A 13,301-nucleotide genomic window follows, 5' to 3' on the forward strand; every position below is an offset into this window, starting at 1 on the left:
AAATACTAAAAAGTATGAAAAAAGATAAAAATGATCTATAATCATGTTTTCCAGAGATAATCAAGATTAATACTTTTATATACTGATATTTCCTTTAGTCTTTTTATCAATAAAAGTAACCTTAGCTATTTTCCTCTGACAACACCTGGTGAACAGTTTTCTATGCCATCTTAAAAATATTATTATATCAAAACATAAATAATCCATAATGATACACTAATGTAAAATTTGGGGGTAAGAAAAATTAGTTCCACTAGCACAAAGAATTTTTCTGTGTTATTTATACTGCTGTGTTCTCAGTGCAGAGAATGGGAGCTCAACAAACATTAATGACTGACTCTCACTTGCCCAGGCAGGTGGTGCCGAAGCTTTAAGGTATATAAGAATTATCAGGGGAACATGGAACTCTGCTCAGTGTGAGGTGGCAGCTTGGATGGGAGGGGAGTTTGGGGGGGAATGGATAAATGTAAATGTATGGCTTAGTCCCTTTACTGTCCATCTGAAACTATCCCAACATTGTTAATGGGCTATACCCAAATACAAATTAAAAAGTTAAAGATTTTTTTAAATGATACAAGAGAATAAAGAATTATCAGGGAGATTCCCTGGTGGTCCAGTGGGACCCAGCGCTTTCACTGCGGTGACCTGGGTTCAAAACTTGGTCAGAGAACGAAGATTCCGCAAGTTGCCCTGCGAGGCCGAAAGGAAAAAAGAACTATCAGGAGACTTCGTTAAAGCAAAATTCCCACATCTCAGTCTGAATCAAAGATGCTGATCCAGATATGTTCAAATATTTTTATTCCACCATCTTTGAGGAAGTCCAGGAGATTCTGATGCCAGGACCGCGCTCTGGGAAACACCGCCTAGGGCTAAATACATAGAAGCAGATTACTGGATCAAAAACATATTTTTTAAGATAGATACTTTTTAAGACTTCTGCTTTATATTGTTAATTCACCTTCCTGAAAGGTTTAGCCGATTTACCAGTGAACTATATTAAAGAAGAGTCCTCTCTGCCTTTTAATAAATAAAATTACCTATTTTGTTGTCTTTTACAAACAGTATGTATTTTCAGTTTAAAAACTCATTATTGATTTGATAGGGATGAGGAAGAGGAATTAATTTCTCACTAAAAGTTTAAAAACCTAACAAGAGAAAATCACAGTCATCTGTAGTCACACTGTCTCATATAAACTACCCCTACTTACCTCTTGGCATATCTGTTTCTGGTCTTTGTTGTTTAAAGGAAAAAAATCACGTTTTCATTAAAATGGCACGTGTTGGTTATAAAGAACATACATACTATGGAAAAAGTTATGTATAAAGGTAAAAAAAACCCTGGGTTGCACCACCTAGCAATAATTAGAGTTAACATTAGAAAAGCTTGATTTTAGACATCTTTCTATGCATGCATTGGAGAAGGAAATGGCAACCCACTCCAGTGTTCTTGCCTGGAGAATCCCAGGGATGGAGGAGCCTGGTGGGCTGCGGGCTATGGGGTCGCACAGAGTCGGACACAACTGAAGCGATTTAGCAGCAGCAGCAGCTATGGATCTCTATAGACAGGTGACTAAGAGAAGAAGGAAGAGAGAGCTGGTTGGCTGGATGGAGAGCAAGAGTAAACTTTCATAAAAATGGAGTCATACTATACATAATGGTCGTTACACTGTCTGTGTCATCACCTGGGTTCTCTTCTGGGATTCTGTTAGCTGCTCCATGCCAGGGTTTACACTCTTCATTTGAGAGGGTGTTCTGTTCTTTGCAGTGGTTTGTAGGTTGGGTCTCCACAGAAGCAGAACCTGAGGGGAGGAAATGCGTAGAAGTGGCTGCATTTGGGAGGTGACCCCAAGAAGCACTGGTGGGGGGAGAAAGAACGCAGGAGGGCAGGCCGGGGAAAGCAGAAAGTGCAGGTCTTACTGAGCGGCCAACAGGAGCTCTGGGAGCCAGCACAGACATGAAGCGCGGTCAGCATGCACACGCTAGGGAGGAGCCCCTGCTGGGCAGTCAGCTTTGCTGGGAGGAGGCATTTACTCCCCAGCACTTCTGCCTGCCCCCCAAGAGGCCATGTGCATTCTGCTGCTCAGAAGCAAACAAAACACTCTGAGTTGTAGGTGCTTGCCACTGGAAACCCAAGAAGCAAACATGGTAACTATGAATGCTGAGGAGGGGTGGGCAAACCCTACACTGTGGTTTGGGATATTTTTCTCCACCTCATCCTGGAGCTCGAATCATTCATGTTTGCCAGAGAGTTAACACTATTGCCCCCTGCTCTATTTTATCCATTTCTCCCCATATCCATTGCCACTCATCCTCAGTCAGAAGACGAAAGACAGATACATATGGACTCAATATATTTCTCTCCAGATTTGGGAGTATTGGTGAGACTCCTCAGGATTTGACTATCTTCAGTTTCTGGGAGTGGTAGTGAGCTTAGGAGATGGGTTTTCCCGTATATCTAGCTTCTATGTTCTGTTCGAGAAGCTGGTATCCCCTCTGCAGCCCTTTATAGCTCCAACTGCCCCATTTTAAAAAGTTTGTTGTACTCTAGTTTAAAAATATATCCACAAATTCTTTAATGTCCTTCCCCTAAAAGGCAGAGGTAAATCCCTCTCCCCTGAAGTGTGGGGCTGAATTGTCTTCTAATGAACAGAATATGATGGAAGTGATGCTGTGTGATTAGGTCATGAAAGGCATCCTAACTTTCTTCTCTCTCTCATCATTTACTCTAAGGGAAGCTAGCCACCCTATTGTGAGCAAGCTCAGCAGTCCAATAGAGAGATCCTGTGGGTCTGATTCTGTGAATAGCCAGCAAGGAACTGAAGCCTCCAGACAAGAGCTCATGAGTGAGGCTGAAGAGGGTCTTCCAACACCATCAAGTCTTTTCATGGAAAACCTGGAGCCAGAATCACCCAGGTAAGCTGTCTCCAGATTTTTGACCCCCCCAACTTAAAAGAAATGTCATTTTAAGCCACTAAATTTGGGGGTGATTTGTTAAGCAGCAATAGATGAATTATAAAATTGGCTAGATTTTCCATTTCCTAGTTAGATTCTTTTGGGTAAACTTGGGGCTGGCTATGACACTACTTTTTGCTCTCCCTTTTTTAAAATACACAATTTAAATTCACCATAATACACCTCTGGAGTTAAGGCTTTTGTCTTGAACATGGCATAATATGCTAAACTTTGCTTTTTACTCCTTTCTATTGCACATAAGTCATAAGGGACCTGGGGAAACGTTCATCATTTTATTTTCTTGGACGACAGTGAAGAGGGAAGCCATCCAGTCTGTCTTTTCCATTCTTATTTTATCCATAAGGAGAACAAGGTTGCAGGTTAACATTTTTAGTTGACAAGAGGTACTTTAACAAGTTCTAGACAAAGGAGAAGGAAATGGCAACCCACTCCAGTGTTCTTGCCTGGAGAATCCCAGGGACGTCAGAGCCTGGTGGGCTGCTGGCTATGGGGTCACACATAGTCAGACACGACTGAAGCGACTTAGCAGCAGCAGCAGCAGCAGACAAAGGAAGCCATCAATGCCGTCTCCAAGAACCTCTTCACTTTTTTCTATCTGCTTCTAGAACTCCTCTTGGATCCTCTGGATTGTCCAGTCTCTCAGGCACCAGCACTGCTACTGTCTTCCCTCTGGTTCAAGCTGATGGGAATTGATTGCACTTCCGGATCACAAGGCTCATAGTCTCTATATTCTCTGTTTGAAATCTCTAAGAAATATTTTTCTCCTATAAAGTTCACAGTGGCTCTTTACTCTTAGAAATAGCACATGAAGGACATGGAACAAAGGGCAGAATCAGACAACTAGGAAGATTATGACTTAATGAAATGACGGCAGAGGCTTCGCGCTCAGAAACCAAATTAAACAGTTACTCTACTTGAAACAACTCTTGCAACTCAGGTTTTTTTTTCCTTTTTGCAACTCAACTTTTAAAAAATTTCTTGCAACTCAGTTTTTATAGTAACTTAAATCACTTTAAAATCAAAATCTTCTCTTGAAATGTAAGAATTAGAGAATAGGGTCTTAAGCCACCCTTGATGACTTGAAAAAAAAATCTCCATTAGAAACACAAAATCATACATACTCTATGATACGAATCATGTGAAAAGTATGTGTATATGTGGAAAAAGATTAGGAGAACTAAAGGAATGTAAACAGCTATTTCCTTTAGGCTGAGACATTATAGGTAAACTTTTTGAAACCGTGAAATCAAAATCTTTCCGGAAGAAAGAAATATAACTACATATGCTTGGGTGGATTTCTGTAAACATGTGCTACAGAATTTTAAAAAGTAAACTGGGCTGGGGTTATGAAAGAGAGAGAATGAGACTATTCTTTCATTCTGGCTGAAGGAAGGCGTCTGGGCTGAGACCGCACTCGTGCTGGGGAAAAACTCCCTCTGCTTCCTTCACTTTTCAGCTTAACCCCATTTCACTACAATCTGCTTTTCTTCTCTCTCAATAGAAAATCCCCAAATTAGCTGACGTTTAATTATTTTGTCTGAACAAAAATAATGATAGTAAAATCTATAAAAAATGAAACCTGGTATGTATGTCCTAATTTAAAAATCAAACCAGCTTGCTGGCATCTCAGGGGCTAAGCCTGCTGTCACCTTTGGCTCTTAAGAAATGACAGCCTGCCTCCTCCTCCCACATCTATAACTCTGAGTGTGGAAATGACCTAAGAGAGATAGCAAAGCAGGCTGTGGAGCCATCTTATGACTGGAAAAATAAGTGGGCCTGCTTATTAGGTCTGTCTGTAAAACTCTGATCTGTTACACCCCATTCATTAAAAAAGGTAGTAAGCACCACAGGTTGCATTACAGATGTGCACGTGGTTAACTTTGAAAATGTGACTATCTCCAGAAGGAATGACGCTTGGAAGAAGGGCCAGTTGCTGGGCAAGGTCAAACTGTTCCCATCTGCCCTGGGAGCTGCTGAGCACTGATCTTTTACGCCAGATTTGAGTACTGGAGTCAGCAAGGTCTTTGTCATCTCTTGGCAAGCAGAGAGGGGGTGGAGGTGAGTGTCAGACCAGAGCAGTAGATCTCTATCCAGGGCACCCAGCCCTGACCTCAGTGCTTGAGCAGAGGTGATCTCACAGAAGCTAGGTTTGTTTTTGTTTTTCATCTTTTTCACTCTTTTATCTATTTTTAAAAAAATCAGTCTATCCCCCTCCTTCAGGATTCCCTGGTGGCTCAGAGGTAAAGAACCCACCTGCCAATGCAGGAGATATGGCTTTGATCCCTGTATCAGGCAGGTCCCCTGGAGAAGAAAATGGCAACCCACATCAGTATTCTTGCCTAGAAAAGCCCATGGACAGAGGAGCCTGGCAGGCTACAGGCCGTGGGGTTGCAAAGAGTTGGACACTACTTAGTGACCGAGCATGCACACTGCCTCCTCCAGAATGTAAGCTCCAAGAAGGCAGGGAATGTTTGTTCATTGCCATATCCCCAGCACAAGTATCGTAGAAAGTGGTTTGGTCAGTGACTCATTCTGGGTATGGCTAACTCTGGGGAGGAAAGGAGTTGAGGGTTGCGGGGGGAAAGCAAAGTCTGGATCATAAGAATTAGATATTTTCCAAAGATTACCAGGGCCATGTGTCAGGAATCATAATCAAGAGAAGCCAGGGATAGAGCTGAGGATCTTGCTAACATGTGGGTTCTGATTCAGTAGGTTTGGGGTGAGGCCTGAGACTGCATTCCTAACAAGCTTCTGGGTGCAGCTGTTGGTCCAGGGACCACACTTGGAAGAACAAGGTTCTAAATTCAAGTCTGCTACTGACTCCACGGAGGAGCCCGGGTACCCTGTGATGAGTGGGAGAGAGTGAAGAGAGTGAAGACCTGGGTGGGTCTGTGAGCAGCTTGGGGTGAGCACAGTTGGTGAGCAGTCCCAGCTCTGGCTTTTTTAAAGCCCCTGGCTTTGGGAGAAGAAAGGTCTTTCATTTTTAAAAAAATGAATAAATAACCTGTGGCTCATTTTCTTACGTCCCATTTCATGCTGTGACCTGACTTACTACAAAGGTCAGGATCTCTGTCTTTAAAAATGCAAGTGAAAATAATTAAAAATAAAAATTAAAAAAAAAAACAGAAAAATAAACATGGTTTCAGTGTCAAAATTTCTGGAACTCATCTAACCTATCAACCCACCTCTCTTTTCACCTTCCGCTCTTTTTTCCCCCATTTTTTTCTTACAAGTATCAATATCTCTATTCTGTTATTCCTGTCATTCTCAGATTTTAATTCCAAGTTTCATGATCCTATCTCATTAGCACTAGATACTTGATTTCTTAGATCAAATGTTTCCCTGCTTCAGTGTCTGTGGGCATATGCTCTACCCTTCTGAAAAATTCTCGAGAAATTCCTCACTAGGAATAGGACTTTCCTTACCTGCAGGCCAACCTTCATCACTGCAGCTACTTACTGTGGAAGAGACTGGCTGCTTTTCCCATGTCAGCTTCAGTAGATGAGGATTTAATGGTATGACCATGGTAGGTGGGTTTTTTTTGTGCTCTAAATTTTTTCCCAGGTATTCAGTAATAAACATTTATTACTTTTATTGACAGCTTCCCTGATAGCTCAGTTGGAAAAGAATCCACCTGCAATGCAGGAGACCCCAGTTTGATTCCTGGGTCGGAAAAATGCCCTGGAGAAGGGATATGTTACCCACTCCAACTGGACTCCTTCTCGGGCTTCCCTTGTGGCTCAGCTGTTAAAGAATCTGTCTGCAATGTGGGAGACCTGGGTTCGATCCCTGGGTTGGGAAGATTCCCTAGAGAAGGGAAAGGCTGGCTACCCACTCCAGTATTCTGACCTAGAGAATTCCATGGACATAGTCCATGGGGTCACAAAGGTCAGACAGGACTGAGTGACTTTCAGTTTCACTTCACTTTTATTTACAATCTTAAAAGAGGATATTTGTTATAAACATCCTTGGTGTCTTTTATAAACCACTATGGATATTGGAGAAGGCAATGGCACCCCACTCCAGTAATTTTGCCTGGAAAATCCCATGGACGGAGGAGCCTGGTAGGCTGCAGTCTATGGGGTCGTGAAGTGTCGGACACGACTGAGCAACTTCACTTTCACTTTTCACTTTCATGCATTGGAGAAGGAAATGGCAACCCACTCCAGTGTTCTTGCCTGGAGAATCCCAGGGACGGGGGAGCCTGGTGGGCTGCTGTCTATGGGGTTGCATAGAGTCGGACACGACTGAAGCGACTTAGCAGCAACAGCAATGGATATACTATTTTATCTAAATCCTTTTTGAACTTACATATATTTCCTTTTTAACTTATAAGTTAAAGATTTTATTTTAAAAAACTTTGTAAATTGACCACCTATGATAAAAATGTAATAATGTCTTTAATTTAGTAAAAACAAATAACTAAGTTTGTCATTTTAGAAATTTGTGTTTGCTATGTTTCTTTAAAATACTGAACATTAGTTACAATCATCATAAAACTCGCAAATGAACATAAAACACCTAAGTACTGGCTTACTTAAATTTTTGTGTCTCAGCTTAAGTGGTGAAATGAATTACTCCAGAGAGACTGATGTCCATTTGGCGGCCGCTCCCTGGGCAAGGTCATATGAGGGGCTGTCTGACCTGGTGGTGGTCAGCATGGGCCTTGGAGTCAGTGAGACCCGGGTTTGTGCCCTTACTTATCACCTTCTATGTCACTTTATGTACAATTTTCACCATTTTGAGCTGCATTTTTCTCACCTGCAAAGTGGAGATAGCAATAGTACCTAACTCAAAAGATGAATTGTATGATTGTTGTGAGGATTATGTAATATAGTCTACAACATCCAGAGTGGAGGAAACTTTACAAGAAGAATGACCCAGAGAAGAAAATGAGAGGAGAGTTCCGACTTAGGTTAAGGGGCTGCACCCTAAGAAAGTACTAGCATCTGGCTCTGAGAAGTAGCTAAGGGGCCTGGTTGGGGGGAGGGACCTGCAGAGAAAGCTCTCTGAAGTCCCCTGTCCTCTTTGCCCTCATGTCTTACCCTTCACCAGCAGCCTCGGTGGACTTCACTGGCAGCTCAGATGGTAAAGAATCTGCTTGCAATGCAGGAGACCTGGATTTGATCCCTGGGTTGGGAAGATCCTCTAGAGAAGGGAAAGACTATTCATTCCAGTATTCTAGTCTGGAGAATCCTGTGGACAGAGGAGCCTAGTGGGCTACAGTCTATGGGGTCGCAAAGAGTCAGACATGACTGAGCAAATAAGTGCATCTACTTCTACAACAGCCTCGGTGTCCTATTCAGAGTTCATAGCACTAGGGCTGAGATGTAGTGAGGTGACTGAACTTGAGTCAAAAGATTGAGTTGAATTCTGGCTCTGCTGTTTACAGAGTGACCTTGGATAAATTGTATAACCACAGTGGCTTGCAATTTCCTCAACTACAAAAAGGGGTTAGTAAGATCTGCCCTGGGTATCTCATGAGAGTACTGTGAGAATTGAGTTAATGTGTATGAAACATGAATTATTACATCAGTGACTTTGCTTGCTTTGCCCTTGACTTTGGATATGTCTTGAAATAAACACTTAAGTAAGTGTTTCCACTGCTAGTCTTGACCAGGACGTATAACAGGTGACTTGTGTCTATAAAGGTCATTTACATTAGGAATGTTTTAAAAGTTTACTTCATTTATTTCTTCCCTCAGGGAACTCTCTGTTCTCTCCATGATAGAATCTTTATTCATCTTTTAAAAACTGTACATAAATACTATAATCACTTTAAAGTCACTAGTAGGAAAAACAGGTTTCTTCAAGACTCCATCATTTGCTACTAAGGGTAAAAGGTGACCTTGTCTGAAATACAGGATGTAATTATTTCAGCTTCTGAAAAAACTGTTCTTTGAACAGTCCTTTGCATGTTTATTTTAAAAGAATGGCAAGCTCTGGTGAGAAGGATGCCACAAAAATAGAAATGCCAATCTCTAAAGATATCAAGGCACTTTCAAAATGATAAATAATTAATTTTCACAGCATCCTTGATATGATTAATCTTATTTTAGAGATGAAGCAAGGGACGCCAAAAGAACTTAGAGGACCTGCCCAAGGTTATAAGCAGCTGTGCCTGGAACAGAAGCCAGAATGTAGCTTGGGGCTTCTTCCAACAAAAAGGTTTAGTACATTCACTGAGCATGATCTACTTCCTAGGTACCCTGGAGGCCTTTTCATCTAGGAACCCACAATCTAGTGGGGAACACACACACACACACACACACACACATACACTCCCCTCATATAAAGCAAATAGAAATGAATACTATAATTAGATATCAAAATGTTATAAAAGTAGAAGAGGAAAAAATTAATTATAATCATGCAGAGGGGGAATCTGGGAATGTTTTTATAGAGGAGATGGGATTGACCTGAGGCTTGGAGAATCGGTTGGCATTGCTAGGTGACATAGGAGGGGAAACAAAAGGACGTCCCTCCAGGCAGGCCACTCAGGTTTGAGATAACTCCCAGGTTTGAAAAACAAAGGACACATTCTTACAAAATGGCAAGTAGAATTGTGGTCTATGCATAGAGTTGGGATCAGATTGCCAAGGATCTTGAATTCTAAATTGAAGAGGATGGATTTTGTTAGCCACCATCACCCATCAGTGGCATTTGGGTAGGGGAGATACAAAGTATCTGTTCTAACAGGAACTGTGGCACCAATATGCAGGGAATCAATGAGAAGAAACAGCAGACAGGAAACCAATAGTAAGTTCTAATCACTGAACAAGTATTTGTGGGATATTTTATTGTTATTGTATACCAGTTGGAATGCTGGGCACTACTGTTACCAATACAAAGAAGACTACCTCTGCTGCTAAAATGAACTAGTGCTTACAGAACAGGCCAAGAAGCGCTGAGAATGATAGCAACAGGGTGCTTTGGAAGCGTGGACAGGGGTATCTAAATAAAGGAAGGCTGGGTAGGGGGGAGGTCAACTAGGAGGTTGGGATTAACAGGTGCATGCCACTATAAATAAAAGAGGTACAAACAGGGTCTAAATGAACTATACTCAGTAGCTTGCAGTAACCTACAATGGAAAAAAATCTAAAAAACCATATGTGTGTGTGTGTGTGTGTGTATGTTTGTGTAACTGAATCACTTTGCTCACTTGAAAAGCTGAAACTTTTCAACACTTGAAACTAATACAACATTGTAAATTAACGATACTTCAATTTTTAAAAACTGCAAAAAAAAAAAAAGATTCTGTAAACTCAATAACTAACTAAATAAATGAGGGAAGACTTCCTGGAGGAGGTATCATGCTGTGCCATGCTTAGTCATGACATGCTCAGTCGTGTCCAGCTCTTTGTGACCCCATGGACTGTAGCCTGCCAGGCTCCTCTATCCATGGATTTCTCTGGGCAAGAATGCTGGAGTGGGTAGCCATTCTCTCCTCCAGGGGCTCTTCCCAACCCAGGGACCAAACCCAGGCCTCCTGCATTGCAGACGGATTCTTTACCAGCTGAGTTACCAGGGAAGCCCAAGAATACTGGAGTGGGTAGCCAATCCCTTCTCCAGGGGAACTTCCTGACCTAGGAATCGAACCGGGGTCTCCTGCATTGCAGGCAGATTCTTTACCAGCTGAGCTCCCGGGGAAGCCCAGGTTTCACTCTAGCTAAACCAAAACATGAGTCGGGCTTGGTAGGTGAATGAGCCATGGAAGCACAGTTAGGTAATGGCACGCGAGAGGCACAGACCTGCATGGCAGCTTCAGGGAACGAGGGGCCCCGTGTGCCCGGGGCCGAGGTTGTGTGGGTGGTAAGGGAGAAGGAAGCTGGGAGGTGAAGCCAGAAGGCCAGAGAGGCTGGAACAGGAGGGCTTGTGTGTGCTGGTTAAGGGGGTGAACTTCATCCTGAGAGCTTGTAGAGGACTTCTATGTAGAGGAGGGACTCTATCAGACCAGTCAAGTATTATTAAAGTCACTCTGGTGAGAGACTTTAGGGCTTGAACTATGTCAGTGCCAGGTGGTAAGACTAGAGAGGACTTTATAATTTGGATGAAGAGTTCAGAATAGCGTACAGAATGAGATGAAAAATCAAGGTGAGGTAAACTTTGTGAGGTAGGTCAGACAGAGAAGTGCAAGTCACTTAGTCGTATCCAACTCTTTGCAGCCCCATGGACTATACAATCCACAGAATTCTCCAGGCCAGAATACTGGGGTGGGTCGCTGTTCCCTTCTCCAGGGGATCTTCCCAACCCAGGGATCGAACCCAGGTCTCCCTCATTGTACGTGAATTCTTTACCAGCTGAGCCACAAGGGAAGCCCAAGAATATTGGAGTGGATAGCCTATCCCTTCTCCAGGGGATCTTCTCAACCCAGGAATCAAATGAGGGTCTCCTATATTGCAGGCGGATTCTTTACTAACTGAGCTACCAGGGAAAGACAGAGAAAGACAAATGTTATATATCACTTATATCTGGAATATAAAAAATAATACAAATTAATGTATTAGTCAAACAGAAACAAACTCATAGACATGTTTGTTTTCTAACAAAGTTATGGCTACCAAAGAGGAGAGGGAAAGGGACTCCATATTAACTTCATATTAGGAGTATGGAATTAAGAGATAACAACGACTGTATACAAAATAGATAGGCAACAACGATTTACTATAGGACACAGGGAACTATATTCCATATTTTATAATAACCTATAACAAACACATAATTAATAACCTATAGGTAATTACATTACAATAACCTATAATGAAAAATAATCTGAATCAATAATCAGAATATATATATAACTGAATCATTTTGCTGTATATCTGAAACTAACACAATATTGTAAATCAATTATAATTCAACAAAAAAGGGGGAAAAGGTAAGGTAAAAGGCTGAATTATGGATGGATATCAAGACCTCTGGGATTTGGAAGAAATAATGCGAAGCCTGACATATAGCGGCAGGCAGGGCTCCAGGAAGGGGTGGGGCCTGCATGGAGGGTGGTGCTCCAGAACTCCAGGGCAGGCGGGAAGAGGCAAGGTCAGCTCCCATAACCACGAGGAGACAGGGCTGCATCCGTGGAGGGCTGATTTTACCATATGCGTGGTAGACTGGCAGGGCTAGCTTACGAAGGGAGAAAAGCTCAATGAAACAAGCAAGAAAGAGACACCAAAATGTTTGAACACAGGTGTGATCTAATGTTATAACTTGAGGGAGTTAGGGGTGGTCGGCTTTTGAAGGTACTTGGGGTAACTTGGGAGATTGAGAGCATCTCTGATTGTCCTGAAAATCTGGCTGCGCAATGTGAATCCTTTCAATTCTCTAATTACATGACCGTATATTCTCAGGGGATAGCCGTGAAGAAATCTCCCCACCCCCAATAACAATCTTAGAGTATTAGCCATCCCTGGCTGATCTGAACTGAAGAGCTGCTGGAAAAGAAGGACTACTTCTGGAAAGCTAACCTCCTAAGGTGTAGAGCGCTAAATTTCAGTGAAGAAAGGTCCTATGCATCTCAGTGAATTTTTCTGGGACCAGTCTGTGTATTCCTGATGAATTATTGCGTACAGAGGCCAATGGTGTGGCAACTTTAAACCCGAGTGATTAAAGCAAGACTCGACAGCCAAACAAACAAAGCTAAAGGCTACATGCAACAGCAGCAATCTGACGTAAATCACAGCAATTTTTTTTTTTTGGAATCTGTCTACTAAAGTAAAGGAGATAAAGACAAAAATAAACAAACGGGACCTAATTAAACTTAAAAGCTTTTGCACAGCAAAGGAAACCATCAACAAATGAAAAGACAGCCTACTGAATAGGAGAAAATATTTGCAAATGATATGACTGATAAGGGTATAACCAACATATATAAACAGCTCATACAACTCAACATCCAAAAAAATGAATAGCCTGATTAAAAAATGGGCAGGAGAACTGAACAGAAATTTTTCCAAAGAGGAAATGCGGATGGCCAATAGTCACATGAAAAGATGTTCAACATTGCCAATCATCAGGGAAATACAAAACAGAACCACAGTGAAGTATCACTTCATACCTGTCAGAATGGCCATCATCAAAAAGTCTACAAATAATAAATGTTGGCAAGGATGGGAGGGTGAGACCGTAAATTGGTGCAGCCACTGTGGCTCAGAAAACTGATAATAGAGTTGGCGTATGACCCACTCTGGACATATATCCAGATAAAACCATAACTGGAAAGGACACGTGCATTCCTACATTCACAGCGGCACCATTTACAGTGGCTACGACATGAAAACAACCTCAGTGTCCATCAGCAGGCAAAGAGGTAAGCAGGTGCGGCTCACACA

General features: G+C 42.1%; 1 long non-coding RNA gene across 1 annotated transcript in view; it reads right to left on the bottom strand.

The window, feature by feature from the left end:
* Positions 1–1,694: 1,694 nt before the first annotated feature.
* LOC122442947 overlaps positions 1,695–13,301 on the bottom strand; it is a 158,733-nt gene continuing 147,126 nt past the window's right edge. The window contains exon 3 of the long non-coding RNA XR_006269839.1: positions 1,695–1,799. This is a non-coding gene — a long non-coding RNA (uncharacterized LOC122442947). The remainder of the gene's footprint in view (positions 1,800–13,301) is intronic.

This window comes from Cervus canadensis, chromosome 6 (assembly GCF_019320065.1).
Source record: "Cervus canadensis isolate Bull #8, Minnesota chromosome 6, ASM1932006v1, whole genome shotgun sequence".
Classification (NCBI taxonomy): Eukaryota; Metazoa; Chordata; class Mammalia; order Artiodactyla; family Cervidae; genus Cervus; species Cervus canadensis.